The 15,083-nt window shown below is 34.0% G+C and overlaps 1 long non-coding RNA gene, 4 other non-coding genes and 3 pseudogenes across 5 annotated transcripts in view; 1 reads left to right on the top strand and 7 right to left on the bottom strand.

Annotated features, from left to right (window-relative positions):
• Positions 1 to 14,462, top strand: part of LOC141700539 (uncharacterized) — a 45,243-nt gene extending 30,781 nt beyond the window's left edge. The window contains exons 15-19 of the long non-coding RNA XR_012566404.1: positions 8,510 to 10,874; positions 11,410 to 11,512; positions 13,148 to 13,232; positions 13,330 to 13,546; positions 14,135 to 14,462. This is a non-coding gene — a long non-coding RNA (uncharacterized LOC141700539). The remainder of the gene's footprint in view (positions 1 to 8,509; positions 10,875 to 11,409; positions 11,513 to 13,147; positions 13,233 to 13,329; positions 13,547 to 14,134) is intronic.
• On the bottom strand, positions 1,180 to 5,593 carry LOC141700538 (callose synthase 12-like; annotated as a pseudogene).
• Positions 1,913 to 1,993, bottom strand: LOC141700559 (small nucleolar RNA J33). Its single transcript, XR_012566419.1, has one exon. It is a non-coding gene; the product is annotated as a small nucleolar RNA J33 (small nucleolar RNA).
• LOC141700546 (U2 spliceosomal RNA) lies at positions 8,298 to 8,513 on the bottom strand (annotated as a pseudogene).
• Positions 8,911 to 9,067, bottom strand: LOC141700548 (U4 spliceosomal RNA; annotated as a pseudogene).
• Positions 10,776 to 10,878, bottom strand: LOC141700556 (U6 spliceosomal RNA). Its single transcript, XR_012566416.1, has one exon. It is a non-coding gene; the product is annotated as a U6 spliceosomal RNA (small nuclear RNA).
• Positions 11,657 to 11,852, bottom strand: LOC141700552 (U2 spliceosomal RNA). The gene has a single exon (XR_012566412.1). It is a non-coding gene; the product is annotated as a U2 spliceosomal RNA (small nuclear RNA).
• LOC141700560 (small nucleolar RNA U3) lies at positions 13,372 to 13,587 on the bottom strand. The gene has a single exon (XR_012566420.1). It is a non-coding gene; the product is annotated as a small nucleolar RNA U3 (small nucleolar RNA).
• Positions 14,463 to 15,083: the final 621 nt, after the last annotated feature.

Consider the following 15,083-nt stretch of genomic DNA (forward strand, 5'->3'; position numbering starts at 1 on the left):
ATTTTTTTTATTTTAATTAATTTAAGTAAAAAAATTCTAACTCATAAATAAAATTATTTAAACACTTACATAATTTATAAATTTTTATCTAATTATCATTTGCAAGTCATTTATTATTGTTACTTAAAATTTTATTATTATTATGAAAATGAAATGGGTGATGCAATCATATATTTGTACTTGGAGTGAGAAGGAAAGAAGAAGAGAAAGAAGGAGTGATTAGTTGGATGTGTTTTAGAGGATTTCTATATTTTATCTGTGGTTCAACAATACCAAAAAAGTATAGCTATAATTATAGCTAACAAGGGTGGGAATGACATTTTTGCAGTGGATAACTATATTTTTTTGCCACGTGGACAATATAATTGATGGTTGGAATGATATTTTTGTAGTGGATAGCTATATTTTCTTGCCACGTGGACAATATAGCTAACAAGTCACGTGGGTTGAAGATGCTATTACATAACTTATAAATTTTCATCTATACTTATTATTTATATTATTTATAAGTCACTTATTCAAGTTACTTATTTTGAGATTTACGATGTGTCCGTTTGGAAAATCTTAAAATAAGTAATTTATAGCTTAAAATGAATAAGTGACTTATAAGTAACAAGTAGCTGGATACTTATAAGTTAAATAAGTGTTTGGTTAAATTTCAGAATATTTTTTACTTAACTGAGCTAAAATAAATAAATTTTAAATATAATTATTTTAATTCGTAAATTTTAAATTAGAAAGACATGTAAAAACATAAATTTTAAAATAAAGGTTAATAAAAAAATGAAAAATCAAAATAAGTTAAAAAAAAATACATCGTTGCTAACATTCAACTTATCCGTTTATAAATTGTAAATTCGACTTATAAATAAGCTGAGTCGATAGTAGTTATTGACTTGTAAGCCAATAAGTAGCTTATTTTTACTTCCCTGTAATGCACACAGAAAAACATCACGGTTTCCAAGACACTCAAAGCATAACTGTACACGGACAGTACTTCACACATAAGGCCGTGTTTGTTTTGTAAGAGTTTATTATACTTGATACTGACGAGGGTTTTTTGGGATTCTCAAAACTTAAACAGAAAGCAAAGGAGAAGATGAAAGAGGAGTGAGTGTCGGTCTAGTCGATCAATGCAACTCCCGGCGTCTTTTTCCGGTATGTAACTCTTTTCTCCGATCTGTTTTCTTATACATATTATTAACATAGTAGTATTTAAGTTGTCTAGATTTTGTTGCCTTTTGTAACATAGTATTTAAGGGTCTGCCAACACACGTTGTCCTAATGTGACAAAACTAGTCTCCTGAGCTGACATGAACCAAGCAAGTGATGATACAGAAGCAGTGAAAATGTGTTCTCGAACACCCAAAATTGTAGGCTTCCTGATACCATAGTAGTGTCTGTACTCTTCCAGTAGATTACGCATTTTGAGTGCCTCCTCAAAGTAGTTGTCTTGATTCATATCAATAGTCTGTACAGCATCTCCCCTAGTAAAGATAAAAGCATGGTTTTGATTCTCCGGTTTCCCCTCTCCAAGCTTTAAGGGACCAGGCAACTGAACTCTGTAAATCTCTACTTCCTTTTTCAATTGTTGATCATACAGAGTAGTACTCCATATTATCTCTCCCGCGGGGAACCTCATCAACATAGGCAACTCGAAGAGCCTCATTGTTTTTCATTAGATACAGGATGTCTTCTGCACGAGGGTCCTTCTTGGCCTTCTGAGCGCCATATATCTGGCAGGCAATTACGTAAGTGTATTTCATCAAAGCAGTTCCATACTCGTGTCCTTTAAACGATGACTTTGTTACATCATCTACTCTACTAAAACTTCTGGTAGATAATGACTTTTCTAAGGTCATGCTGTTTGAGGTGCTACTATGCTTCACTGTATAAAGCTCCCTTGATCCTTCCCTGATGTCCATCTCAGATGCAGTGTCAAGAAAAGCCAGCATCTTGAGAGCCCGAGAGTAATACATCATTCCTCTCACAGTACGGGCCAGTGTTTGGCCTCTGTATGATGCCCATAGACGAAGATCTCTCACCTTGCTTGTCCAGATCTCATTAATGTTTACCAATCCTTCACGCTTCATTCTCTGTAAGAAATTTTCCCACTCATCATCATATATCGTTTGCAAGTAATATAGAGTGGTAATTCCATCTTCATTCTCTGTTCGGAGGTTTTCCTTGCTGTACAATACTTCTTCATTATAATAAGGAGTCAAAACACTGAAGGCCCTCATTTTCTCAACTTGAGGAGCATGAGGCATGTTCATAAACAGAGAGTTGCTAAAGAAGGCAAGTCGGCGTCTGGCTTCAAAATTTTTAGGTACATTTTGCATGGAGTCTCGGAGAAGTAAGAATGGTGTGCAAGCGTCGAGCCTGGCAATAGAAAGTATCAATGTTTGTATCTGGCAACTCAATAGCATTCTCAAAAAGCAATCCTTCACTTATAAGTTTCTCGCTTGGAGCCCAGCCATCCACTCTAAGCTGATCAGTGCTCCTCTTCTCTCTGTAGAAATCTCTAATAGTAACCTCAAAAAGGGCCTGTAGAGTGTTTACCATTTTGCTGATGTCTTTTTTTGGCTTGTTTATTAAATTAAGTAGAGAAATCAACTTGGCATGAATCTTGGGAAGAGCAGTCATTCTGAATTTTTTCGTGAGCGTCTCCGACTGTATTGCAGTATCAATCTCATGGAATAAAGCTGTAATGATGGAATGCTCTTCAGTGTTTCCTTTGACAATTTGCAGCAAGAGGTGCTTTGTAGTGTCATATGACTCAATTACAGCATAGTGCCTGTAGTCATGCTTGCGAATTTTATACCAAAGCCACTTGTCAGGAGCATCAACTAACTCATTAGCCTGGCTAAGGGCCAGCAGCAACTCATTGCGGAGGAGAAAACACGGCCAACGGATAACCCTGATGTCCCAGGTATTCTTTGGCAGCTCCAACAGTTCAACCTCTTGATCACTGAGAATATCTTCTTCCCTAAACGTCATTATGATCTCATTCCACATCAACTCGAATTTCTGTGCTTCTGTCTCATTAGATTGAATCTTCTTAAAGGGGCGACCAAGCCCGTACCTCAACTTTAATCGGTTAATGCCATCTTGAATCTTTGTTATCAAATTAACCCTTGCATTCAGTCCATGTTCCTTTGGCATGAGATTGAACTGAACTGCACTCGCAAAGAACTGGAATCTCAACTTCAACTGCTGCATGTTCCGAATTTCGCCCAAGTGTTGGAATAGTCCAACTCCTACACCAACAAAAGAAGAATAAATGGAGTACCAAATCTGTATGTCCATGAGGTAAATTAATACGACAGGAAGCCACAGGAGCCCTACTGCAGCAACATTGTTTTTCTTAAAGATCTGGTCCCATTCATACTTCACATTCTTCTTGTTTATAAGGGCATGTGTAGGTTCTACCATGGGTTTGATCTGTAAATAGTAACTAAAGCAAAATTTTGTACCAAGCACCACAATCCAAAATATGGTATACTTAATATTATCCACAAGACCTTCCCTGAGGCCACGACCAACATAAATCCGGCTCTGAAACCACCAAGACAGCACATAGAAGACCTTCCAGTCTGTTTCCTCAATGAAATTTCTAACCCATGGCAACAGAAATAGTATTATAGCCAGAAACTCTGGTATAAGATATACAACTGCAGCCTGACAGTATCTTGTCACCCAGTCATTGGCCTTAGCTGACCACCTATTGTCATCATATCTATGACTCCACATCTTCCAGTAACAAAACACAAAAACAAGAATCCAAGCTGCAGCAACACCAATCTTTAATATCATCCTCACACCAGGCCCCAAAGTCTCCCTTGAAACTATTTACGTCTAATCTATAAGATCAAATATAGTCGTGAGTGATCTTGTTGGATTCGTATTTATGAGTACTTTAATATAATGAAATTTTTATATTTAATAGTAATACGAAATTAAAGATATTAACAGCATGGTCTTATATATGTTTTTTTTTAGAAATTTGATTATAATTTTAATGTTTGGAGTATATGAACCTTTAGCAATTCATGTCGAAGGACCAGGGGCCTTAGGGTGATAGCTTAAAATAAGTTTGTAAAGTTAACCAGAAAAAATATTCATGGTCAGTGGCGGATCTAGGTACGAACATAAGGGGGGTCGAGAAAAAAATATGCAACTACATTGACACATATAAGCAAAACAACAAATGACCATATATTAGAATAACGTTAAATTACTCTGAAATCGTGTCATGATTTCTTCCTTTTCAATTGTTTGAAAAACAACTCTCTCAATATGTCTCGGTTGTTGAAAAACAATCATTTTCTTAAAGCACATCAAGTACCGTGGAAAACAAAGAAAGCATTGTATGTATGAAAACAAATAATAAGTATGCGTACGTGTGGCCAAATTAGTAGGAGAGTGTGATAGGTTGACCATAGAATTGTGTATTGTTTCCTGACAGTATTTTACTTCATCAGTGTGTGGACTCTATCTGGATTTTCTTATTGAATGTCTTTTGTTCCCCTTTAGCTACCGTCTTCTCTGGTTGTTTCTAATTTTGATCTTTTGTACTTTTTGAACAAGATTCTCTGGTCTTTTATCTAAGTACAGAAGTGAGGAAGCGATGGTTTAGTTTGAGCTTTTAGCCACATTGCCGCCTCATCTCAGTCCTTATAATTCATAGATTACTTAAATAAAAAACTTAGACAGTTACTTATCCTTGCGAGATTTGAAACCCTGTTTATTTATCAGATTACCCTGTATATTATTCCTGTAAGTTGAAGATGAAAATTTGATTACATTATTTAGTTCCTATTTTCAACTGCTCTTACCCTCCTTTTGTTTAATGAACTTGGAATGTGAATTTTGATCTCAAACTGCTAGTTTACTACTCAGGAACCTTTTTTAGCAAACCTTGACATGCTTTTTACCAAAACAGGAGAAGAACTCGTGAACTTAATTCTAAGTTCTGCTAATTACTATGAACATTTGCATCTTCCGACAGTTTGGTCCCATTATGTGCTGGCATGAATGTATTAACATAATGACACATGGATTTCTACTAATATCAAGGAATTCATCTTTGTACCCAAAAGTGTTCGACCAAGTGGCTGTTTAGATGTTAAATAAGTTAACATCTTGTTCTTGTAGGTGAATTTTTGGGATGCACAATACATATCCATCATTCCTTTCTAAAATTTACTTGCCTAGAGCATAAATCTAGAAACGATGAAGACCGGAAGAATACAGTAGGTATGGAAAATAAATTAGTACAAGTACTATATGCATTCTGTTTTTATAAAGTTACAAAACACAAAAAAATTAATAATGTATATTTGATTCAATGCAGCAGCAAGGATACAAAAGTTTAAAGAACACTAATTACGGTGAAAAACATAAGTGGACATGAATCTGGTAAAGGCACAAAGTTAGCTAAATTGCAATAGTTTCATTGGTGTACATTGACACTTCTTAAGATATTATTTCTGCATCAGTGTTCAACTTTTTGGAGTTGAGACTTACGCAGGTTGAACATGGAAACAGGGATCGTGTTGGTTTGGCGTTCAGGAAAGATCATATCATCCATTAAGTCGTCCCATGTGTCTATGCGAAAGAGGTATCCATTTCACATGTCTATGAAGTATGCATATGCAATTTATAGTTCTACAAGTCAACTAATTTTATGTTAATTTTTCTTATTTAATATACCCTGTAATTGCTACAAATTTATCTTTTCTTGTTTACGTGATCATGTTGATTTCTACAGATTTAGCTCATTGAATCAATAACAGCTTAATTATATAGACATTTGATCATGTTGATTTCTACAGATTTAGCTCATTGAATCAATAACAGCTTAATTATATAGACATTTTAGCTTTTGATTAATCCTGAAACTTAAATTCACAAGCATGTCATATCCGAGCCGGCTTAAGAATCCAGGATGGAAACCTCAATTTGTGCAAGTAAAAACCTTTTGATCTCTTTATTGCCAGTCGTACATTCAAAGACATATAAAAGAAAGCAATTTCATGGTTAGGTTCAAGAGGGCATGGTACAAAAGGCTAATTGCATGTTTCTAAATTTCACCTATAGTCCTAGATATGGTCCATTTGGTATTCTTGATTTGAGAACTAAAATACTGAACCATTTAGTTGACATGTCAAAATAAAGGACTAAACTAGTATATTGGGCAGTTAAGAATAGGTTAGTGCATTGAGAGTTTACTTATAGGAGGATGAAAGAGTGCATGCAGGTGTGGAGTCACTTTATAAGTTACAAAACACAAAAAAATTAATAATGTATATTGATTCTGATTCAATGCAGCAGCAAGGATACAAAAGTTTAAAGAACACTATTTACGGTGAAAAACATAAGTGGACATGAATCTGGTAAAGGCACAAAGTTAGCTAAATTGCAATAGTTTCATTGGTGTACATTGACACTTCTTAAGATATTATTTCTGCATCAGTGTTCAACTTTTTGGAGTTGAGACTTAGGCAGGTTGAACATGGAAACAGGGATCGTGTTGGTTCGGCGTTCAGGAAAGATCATATCATCCGGTAAGTCGTTCCATGTGTCTATGCGAAAGAGGTATCCATTTCACATGTCTATGAAGTATGCAAATGTAATCTATAATTGTACAGGTCAACTAATTTATGTTAATTTTTCTTGTTTAATATACCCTGTAATTGCTACAAATTTATCTTTTCTTGTTTACGTGATCATGTTGATTTCTACAAATTTAGCTCATTGACTCAATAGCAGCTTAATTAGATAGACATTGTAGCTTTTGATTAATCCTGAAACTTAAATTCACAAGCATATCATATCCGAGCCGGCTTAGGAATCCAGGATGAAAACCTCAATTTGTGCAAGTAGAAACCTTTCGATCTCTTTATTGCCAATCGTACATTTAAAAGAAAGCAATTTCATGGTTAGGTTTAAGAGGGCATGGTACAAAAGGCTAATTGCATGTTTCTAAATTTCACCTATAGTCCTAGATATGGTCCATTTGTTATTCTTGATTTGAGAACTAAAATACTGAACCATTTAGTCGACATGTCAAAATAAAGGACTAAACTAGTATATTGCGCGGTTAAGAATAGGTTAGTGCATAGAGAGTTTACTTATAGGAGGATGAAAGAGTGCATGCAGGTGTGGAGTCACTTTATAATAGAGCAGGCCTCTGCTTAGAACAAGTTGAAATTAGTTGCTACTGTTATTATACATGTAATCTTTTAAACTGTATTAGACTCTTAATATAACTAATATTAAATTAAGATCGATTTGTTTTCTAATTGTATTTATTAGTTTCATTGAATAAATTAAATTTAGTACATCTAATGGGCATTGAATTATTAAGAAAATCTTGAAGTATGTTTTTTTCCCGTTAGTTGTAACTTAGCTAATATTTTACAATTTAACAAATATTTTCCATACATATTGTGATTTTAATTTTTTTTTCTATATTTATGTTATTTTATAAAATATATTCCGGGTCATATTGGCCTCGTAGTCGATTTCCTCCACCCTGATTGCATGGCTAGATTTGAACAAAAAGAGTTTTGCGGGGAGTTTGTTCAAACAAAAAAAAATTTGGACCATTTCTCGATTTATGTCCCCGAAGGGAAAACCAATGCTGTAAAACTGTTATTATATAAAGAACATGTTATCACTATCCTAAGCCAATGTGGGAGGTTATTATAGGAAAGCAAGTAGATGCCAACATGAAGGATTTTAATCTATAATTGTGCTCATGCAACGACGTGAGGCAGCTGAGCCAGCGTTGCTTTCCTACGGGATTGTTATGACATAAAATTCTAGTGGTTCTTTAAATTCTAAGCTGGTCACTGGTTAGATGCCTTTCTATAAAAGCAAATTGTGAAAGTGTCAATGTTGCCTACCACTCCACTGAAACTCCACAATTGCGGAGTCAAAATGTTGCAGACACTAAAACAGCTACGAATAATAGTTTCAGGACGGAAATGAATCAATAGGTAAGATTTCTTAATTTATGAAGTTTAGATCGTAGCATATCTATGAGAATTTGGACCCCTGTATATGTTTATTTGATAAGCCCTATTTATTTGTCAAAGATTAATCTAATTGGGACATTGTATATATAGAGAAGCTGGTCGCATCCCAAAGTAAAAGTGAATGTCCAACATTTGCATGTCAAATGCAAAGTTAATCTCCACAAAATAGTCTGCGGGACGGAGGGAGTATACTTTTTTACTTTTTCGTATGTGCTTTGATTAACTGGTGACTTTCAACCGCAAGACTTGTATTTATGTTGAATAGTGTATGTCATGTTCCCCTTTGAAACACTTGGGCAACTCGTGAAGACCTCAATAGCAAGCTATTGTGATGGGTCTTCCCCTTTGAAAAATTAATATAATATCATGTGAACCAATGACCCAGATATCGGATATTAAACTGATAAGAACACATACTATACTTGATCTTAGCCAAAAGGATCTTAGCCAAAAGGCCGAGAAAGGTATGCTTTAAACAATAGGCCAGCTCTGCTTTTATACAACACTTAAATTAGATATTCTCTGTCGACTTCCACGAGGGACAAAGTTAACTTTGTTGCAAAACACAGTCTGCCTCTTAAACTATAACATTCTGGACTTTAAGATCTTCACTATTGATTCTTTTTTCTAATTTATGTACACCAACTATTATGCAGTCCATAATCTGCCTTCAGTTCTTTTTTAAAATTTGCTTTTAAAAAGCTTTCATGGCAACTTTTTAGCTTGAAGACCTGGACTAATTTATCTTGTGGTATTCTAGTCAAACTCTTTTGCTCAAGGCAATTTGTTGTTCGAGTCCATATTAATTCCTCCAGATTTTGAACTTAAAATTGTAGGGCTCCAGATTTTGAAATTAGAATTGTAGGGCTTTACCCTTTTTTAGAGGGAACCCTTCCAGAAATTCTCAATGGCACAAGGCAAAGCCAAGACCAAGGAGGGGGTTTGGAAATAGTTTTCAACCAGCAATTGACGCGCCTCAGTTAGTACCTCACTAGCTGCGTCATTGCCCCAAGCGCAAAGATACTATAAACACGGTCCTTGTTTGTTTTTTAAACAGGTGATTCCTAATTTTATTGAGAAACAGAGCGATGTGGTATAGTTGTTCGAGTTTATGACTAGTAAGAAGAGAGTACCGGAGTGTTTTTAACATTTTCCAAGCTTTGATCATTTCATTTTTTTAATCCAAGGGTTTAGGGGTATTTTACACATTGATTATACTATTCTAGTTGAACACCTAAGTAGATTTTTAGTTAAATGTATAAAATTATTTTAAATATTTTTGAACTTATAAGGGCAAAATCAGGTTACGATACTGTAATACCCTTCAAGATAATGTAACACCCTTCAAAATTAGGTATATCATTATAAGTGTGGAGCACTTAATGTGCATCTAGTAGGAATTGAACTTACGAATTTGCCGGAGTGGTCTAAAATTCAAAGCTTCATCGGGTCTTCAATAGGAAAAAGGCTTTGCTCCGCCAAGTAAACCGGGGGAGGAACACAATAAATTTCCTAATTACATTATTTTATGCTAAATATCTTTAGCTTTTGCGATATGAACTCCAATTTAATTAATAGAAGTCGTGGGAAATAACTTGATGGACATAGTAGAAGGTAAACTTTCAGAAAGCATTCATTAACTAAATCAAGACACATGGGAGAAGCACGCCAATTGTAGAACGAGTTTGTTATAACACTTCAAAGTTAAGATCTTATCAATTGACAAAAAGGGAGAAACACGTCAATTATAGAACGAGTTTGTTAAAACACTTCAAAGTTAAGATTTAGATATACCCTTTTCAGTTTTCATCGGTTGATTGGATAGATCTTGTGGTGAATTGTTAGGTGTTCCATACAGAAACCCTACTCTAAAAATACGAAAATAGGCGTATGCCATTGTAAGTGACGAGTACACAGTATTCTTAATGGCAACTTTTATAAACTTTTAAACTTTTGCCATTACAGCATATCTATACTATATATATATATATTATAATAACCGGAATGGCCTATAATTTGGTTCAACGGTTATTCCCTAATTTTACTTATTAAAGAAAATAAATAAATACTGTTATATATCCGCTAAACTACTGAATTGTTAAACTACTAGATATATAGTCTACTTATCCTACTAAACTATAGGCACAACGTATTCTATTATTAAAAAGTAAATAAATAGTGTTATATATCCTCTAAACTACTAAATTGTTAGACTACTAGACTTAGAGTACTTATATTAATAAACTACGACCACAATTTATCATATTATTAAAAAATAAATAAATAGTGGTATATATCCGCTAAACAACTAAAATCTTAAACTACTAGACATAGTTTACTTATCCTACTAAACTACGACCACATGTTTATCTTATTATTTTTATTATAACTTTATAATTGTTATATATTTATATAGATATTTTAAAATTATAATATGAACAGATAAATAATTTTTTTAAATAAAAACGGGAACCCGTGCATTGCACGGGATTTAAGCTAGTATAAACTAAGTAGACAAACATATATATAAACTAAATAGCTAACGCTATTTACAATTTAACAAATATCTATGCAAATTTTGCAATTTAACAAATATTTTCCAAACGTTTTGTGATTTTTTTTTATATTTATGGATTTTTTTTTATAAAATATATTCCAGGTCATCTTGGACTACCCCTGTTTGCATGGCTAGATTTTAACAAAAAAAGTTTTGCAGGGAGCTTGTTTCAAAAATATTTGGACCATTTCTCGATTTGTGCGTGTCATCCTTGCGCAGGGGCCATGCTAATCTTCTCTGTATCGTTCCAATTTTATCAGATATCCCCGAAGGTACAAAGCTTAAAATTAAACTTTTCTTATATCAAGACCATGTTATTTCTATTTTTAGCCAATGTGGGAGGTTATTATAAGAAAGCACGTGTATGCCAACATGAAGCCTATTTATTGATTATAGGTTGAAATGGTTTACCATGTTATTTACTATGAAGTGAACTTTAGACTTTGCATCACAACATGAATTGTAACATGTTTGCGGTGTTAGCAAACATGTTACAATTCATGTTGTGATGCAAAGTCTAAAGTTCACTTCATAGTAAATAACATGTTAAACTGCCTTCTATGTTTTTAGTATAGTTTCATTTAATAAAAGCTGATAAATCCTTGAAAGGCTGAGATTTGAAACAATTTGTCTCATCTGCTATAAACTGAATTTTCAGAGCCACCCTGTACGAATAAATAAATAACGGTAACTCAATGTAAAAGGTGGTTGTGTGAATGAATAACAGTTTGCCTGCTTATATTCTTTTCCCTGTTTGCTGTTGCGAAACTTTTCTTTATGTCATTTAATACAATTCATCGGTGACAGAATTGATGCAGGAGCGATATAATTATAAAGAGTGATGGCATCTTTTTATTCCTCAAGAGTGTTGAAAAGCAGACTATTCACCCCAAGCTAAAAAGTTTCACAGGTATTCCATAATTTGTTTGGTATTACACAACCGTGCTCAGTCACTAAAAACAAGATGTTATTATCTCCCCAAGATTTTTAATCAACTGTATTAGAACATAATTTTAAGGCTAATTGTCATTAATACACATTGAACTATGTTTTGGTGGGGTGAGCCAGGCCTAAGCAGTAGTGCAACACTTGGGCGACTCATGAAGAACCCAATAGCAAGCTATTGTGAAGGATCTTCCCCCTTAAAAAATTAATTTAATATCGTGTGAGCCAATGACTCACATATCAGATATTAAACTGATAAGAACAGATACTACACTTGATCTTAGCCAAAAGGCCGAGAAAGGTATGCTTTAAACAATAGGCCAGCTCTGCTTTTATACAACACTTAAATTAGATATTCTCTGTCGACTTCGATTAGGGATGAAATTAACCTTGTTGCAAAACACAGTCTGCCTCTTGAACTAAAACGTCCTGGCTTTTAAGATCTTCATTATTGATTTATTTTCAAGTTCATAGTACTGATTCACGAACTATTAATTGCAGTCCATAATCTGCTGTTCTAACTTTGTTGATTACCTAGATGAACATGGTTATACTTTTACGCTTCTATTTTTTTAATTTCTTTTAAAAAAAATAATTGCAACTTTTGTGATTACATCATGTATAATTATCTTAATTTTAAACTAGTTTAAGAGTTCTGTAAGGTTGGGTTACTGCACTAACATGGATTAGATAGTTTCGACGTGGGTTACTGCGCTAACATGGATTAAATCAAGTGCTCGCTTGCACTTTGCAGTATATGCTCTTTTAGTGCTATTTAAATATAAGAAGAAATAGTTTAGAGTGCAGGTTATCTGTGTAGATGTTTTAAAGCGTGGAAGCGAAACGAGGAGACTGTCATAAAATGTAAAACGGAGTGGTCTGAAAATCAAGCTTCAGCAGGTCTTCAATAGAAAAGGCTTTGCTCTGCCAGGTTGTGCCAAGTAGACCGGGAAAGAACGCAATAAATTTCTTTGCTGCATTATTTTATGCTAATTATCTTTACCTTTTCCGATACGAACTCCGAATTAATTAATAGAAGTCATGGGAAATGACCAGACATGCTTCCAAATTGTGTTTGCTGTTTTGACCATCTTGGTTAAATTATATATTTGCAAGCTGAGTTCCAAAGAAATTCCAGGAATTCTGGTGGTATAACAAATTCTCTCATTTTAACTTCAACAATCTGTAATTTACTTCCCAAAGGTCAATCGAAGCTTCCACAAAGTTTCACTAGCTGGTACTAACAATGTAACATGTCTTGCTTGGATGTGCTTGAAAAGTATCTCTTATTTCCATGATCAGTTAATCTATTTCCCCGGTTTTTCTCCTTTTCCCAGTGTATTATGTAGGATTGGATATTTTTATGCAATCGTAAGAAATCTGTCGACTTGAGGTACAAAATGGTGCATTGTTGATAATAACTGCTGTCTTCTAACTGTTTAGCTACCCTATATACAATTATACAAAGCATAAATATGAATTACTGTCACATACTTCATTAAGAAACCGATAACAGTAAAGTTATTATCGCATACTTCATTAATTAACCAATAAGATAACAGTTGAAAATCATTCTTGGATACCTGCAAACACTTTGCAGAGACATTTGAAACAACTTCTTCGTGATAATGTGTCCGTGCCAATCAGCCTTGATTCCTTTTGCAACTTGTCTCAGCTATAGAAAGGTAAGTATTTTTTCTTCAGAAATTTTGACTCATCCCAATAGTTCATTCGATCATATGTGTGGCAGACCATAAATTGTGAAAAGAAAATACTTGGCAGGTTGAAAATTTCTGAGCAACATCACGAAAAAAAAGGTTTAGAGGTCTGTCAGACAACTGCAAGACCACCAGCCAGGAGAACCAAGCTGGGAACGATCCTCTACGGCTCTGAATGGTGCACTGACCATGCAGTGCTGTTAATCACTGCTCTGATCCTGCAGTCATTATTCATCCACCAGACTTGGTCACCTGTCTCCTTAGAAATCAAGAATACAGAGGTACGATTACTATAGAACAGATCCTGTTCAAGTAACGTCGTGAGCAAAAGGCTTGCACACCTTGTTAATATACAGAGTATTTGTTTCAAGTTCTTTCGATGTGGAATATTCACGAGTTTCTAGTAACACTCTTTTGAGTATGTTTTTAAGTTCTGAAAAGATAAGCTGGGCAAAACTTAGCCTGCAATAGATAACAAGGTCATTATCTGCCAACTCATTTGTTTATGTGCGACCACCGTCCTCCAAAATCATGTTAGTCTTGTAGTTTCGTGTCGTGCTTGACAAGGGTATCTGATTTTCTGTGATTCTTGGTGTGAGTTTAGTTCCTGAATTGAATTAGTAGAGAGGAGATGATCAGTTTTCTGTTTCCCTAGTTTTTTTCCATTACCCATTTGTAGGATTATAGTAACTTTAAACATGTAGACATCTTTAATTGGACATGATATATATCACTACAAAAACAGAGTTAATTCCTGTGGAAATTTTTTGACCCCTGACAGTTGTCGACTTGTTGGTCGGAAATAGGTCGGTCAGGAAGCACTCTATTTCTTAACCAGCTAATATATATGTTGCAATTGATTGTTTCAGGTGCACAGTTGATGATTCTTGAATCCTTTATGGTACCTGCCCTTTGAAATGTAGTAAAATATAAGCAGCAATATCATATCACTGATGGGGTACATATCTATGAACATTTTGGACAACTTAAAGGTTGTTCAAGTTCTTCATTAATTTACCTTTTTTATTTCATATATGAACCCCATGTGATCCCAATTTGATGCGTGTTTATGTGATCCCAATTTGATGTGTGTTTAAATATCAACTCATAATTATTGCAATTTATGCATACTTTGGACTTACAAGTAGATATTCAAAAAGTTGTATAATATTTTAAAAAAAAATAATAATATTTTGATAATTGATGCTACCAAATAAGTTTGGTGCCCTATTTTGAGATGTTAACTTTTTACATCCCAATCCATCTTATTGTAATTTCTTTGATTTCTTATTTTCTTTTAAAATAAAATTAGCATATGAAATCGCTCGTTTGATTTCTTTGACATTCTCCAATATAAATAGTTTACATTGTTATTATGTTTAGAGATTTCAAATCCGATCCGATCCGAAAAAAATCCGAAAAGTTTGATTCGGGAAAAAAATCCGGCTCAATTCAGCCCGGTCTGTGGGCTTTAAATGGACCTCCTTTTTTATCAAAAATTTGGTCCGGACCGAAACCCGAGAAATCCGGATAAAGGCCCAGATTTAACAAAGCCCGGATCTAAAAAAACCCGGATAAAAAATTGGTTCGACCCGGATAAAAGCTCGGCCGTTTTGAAAAGTTTGATTAAAAAATTGAAATTTTTATAGAAAATTTGAACATATAATTTTTGATAAATTTTTAAAAAAATATATTATAATATTAGAAGCAATAAGGTATATATGATTATTTGCCGATTTATTTTGTTAAGATTTTATTTATTTTGTTAATATTTTATGTTTTCTTCACCAAAATAAAAAGTATTAAAGATAATTACTA

This window comes from Apium graveolens, unplaced genomic scaffold (assembly GCF_009905375.1).
Source record: "Apium graveolens cultivar Ventura unplaced genomic scaffold, ASM990537v1 ctg25, whole genome shotgun sequence".
NCBI lineage: Eukaryota > Viridiplantae > Streptophyta > Magnoliopsida > Apiales > Apiaceae > Apium > Apium graveolens.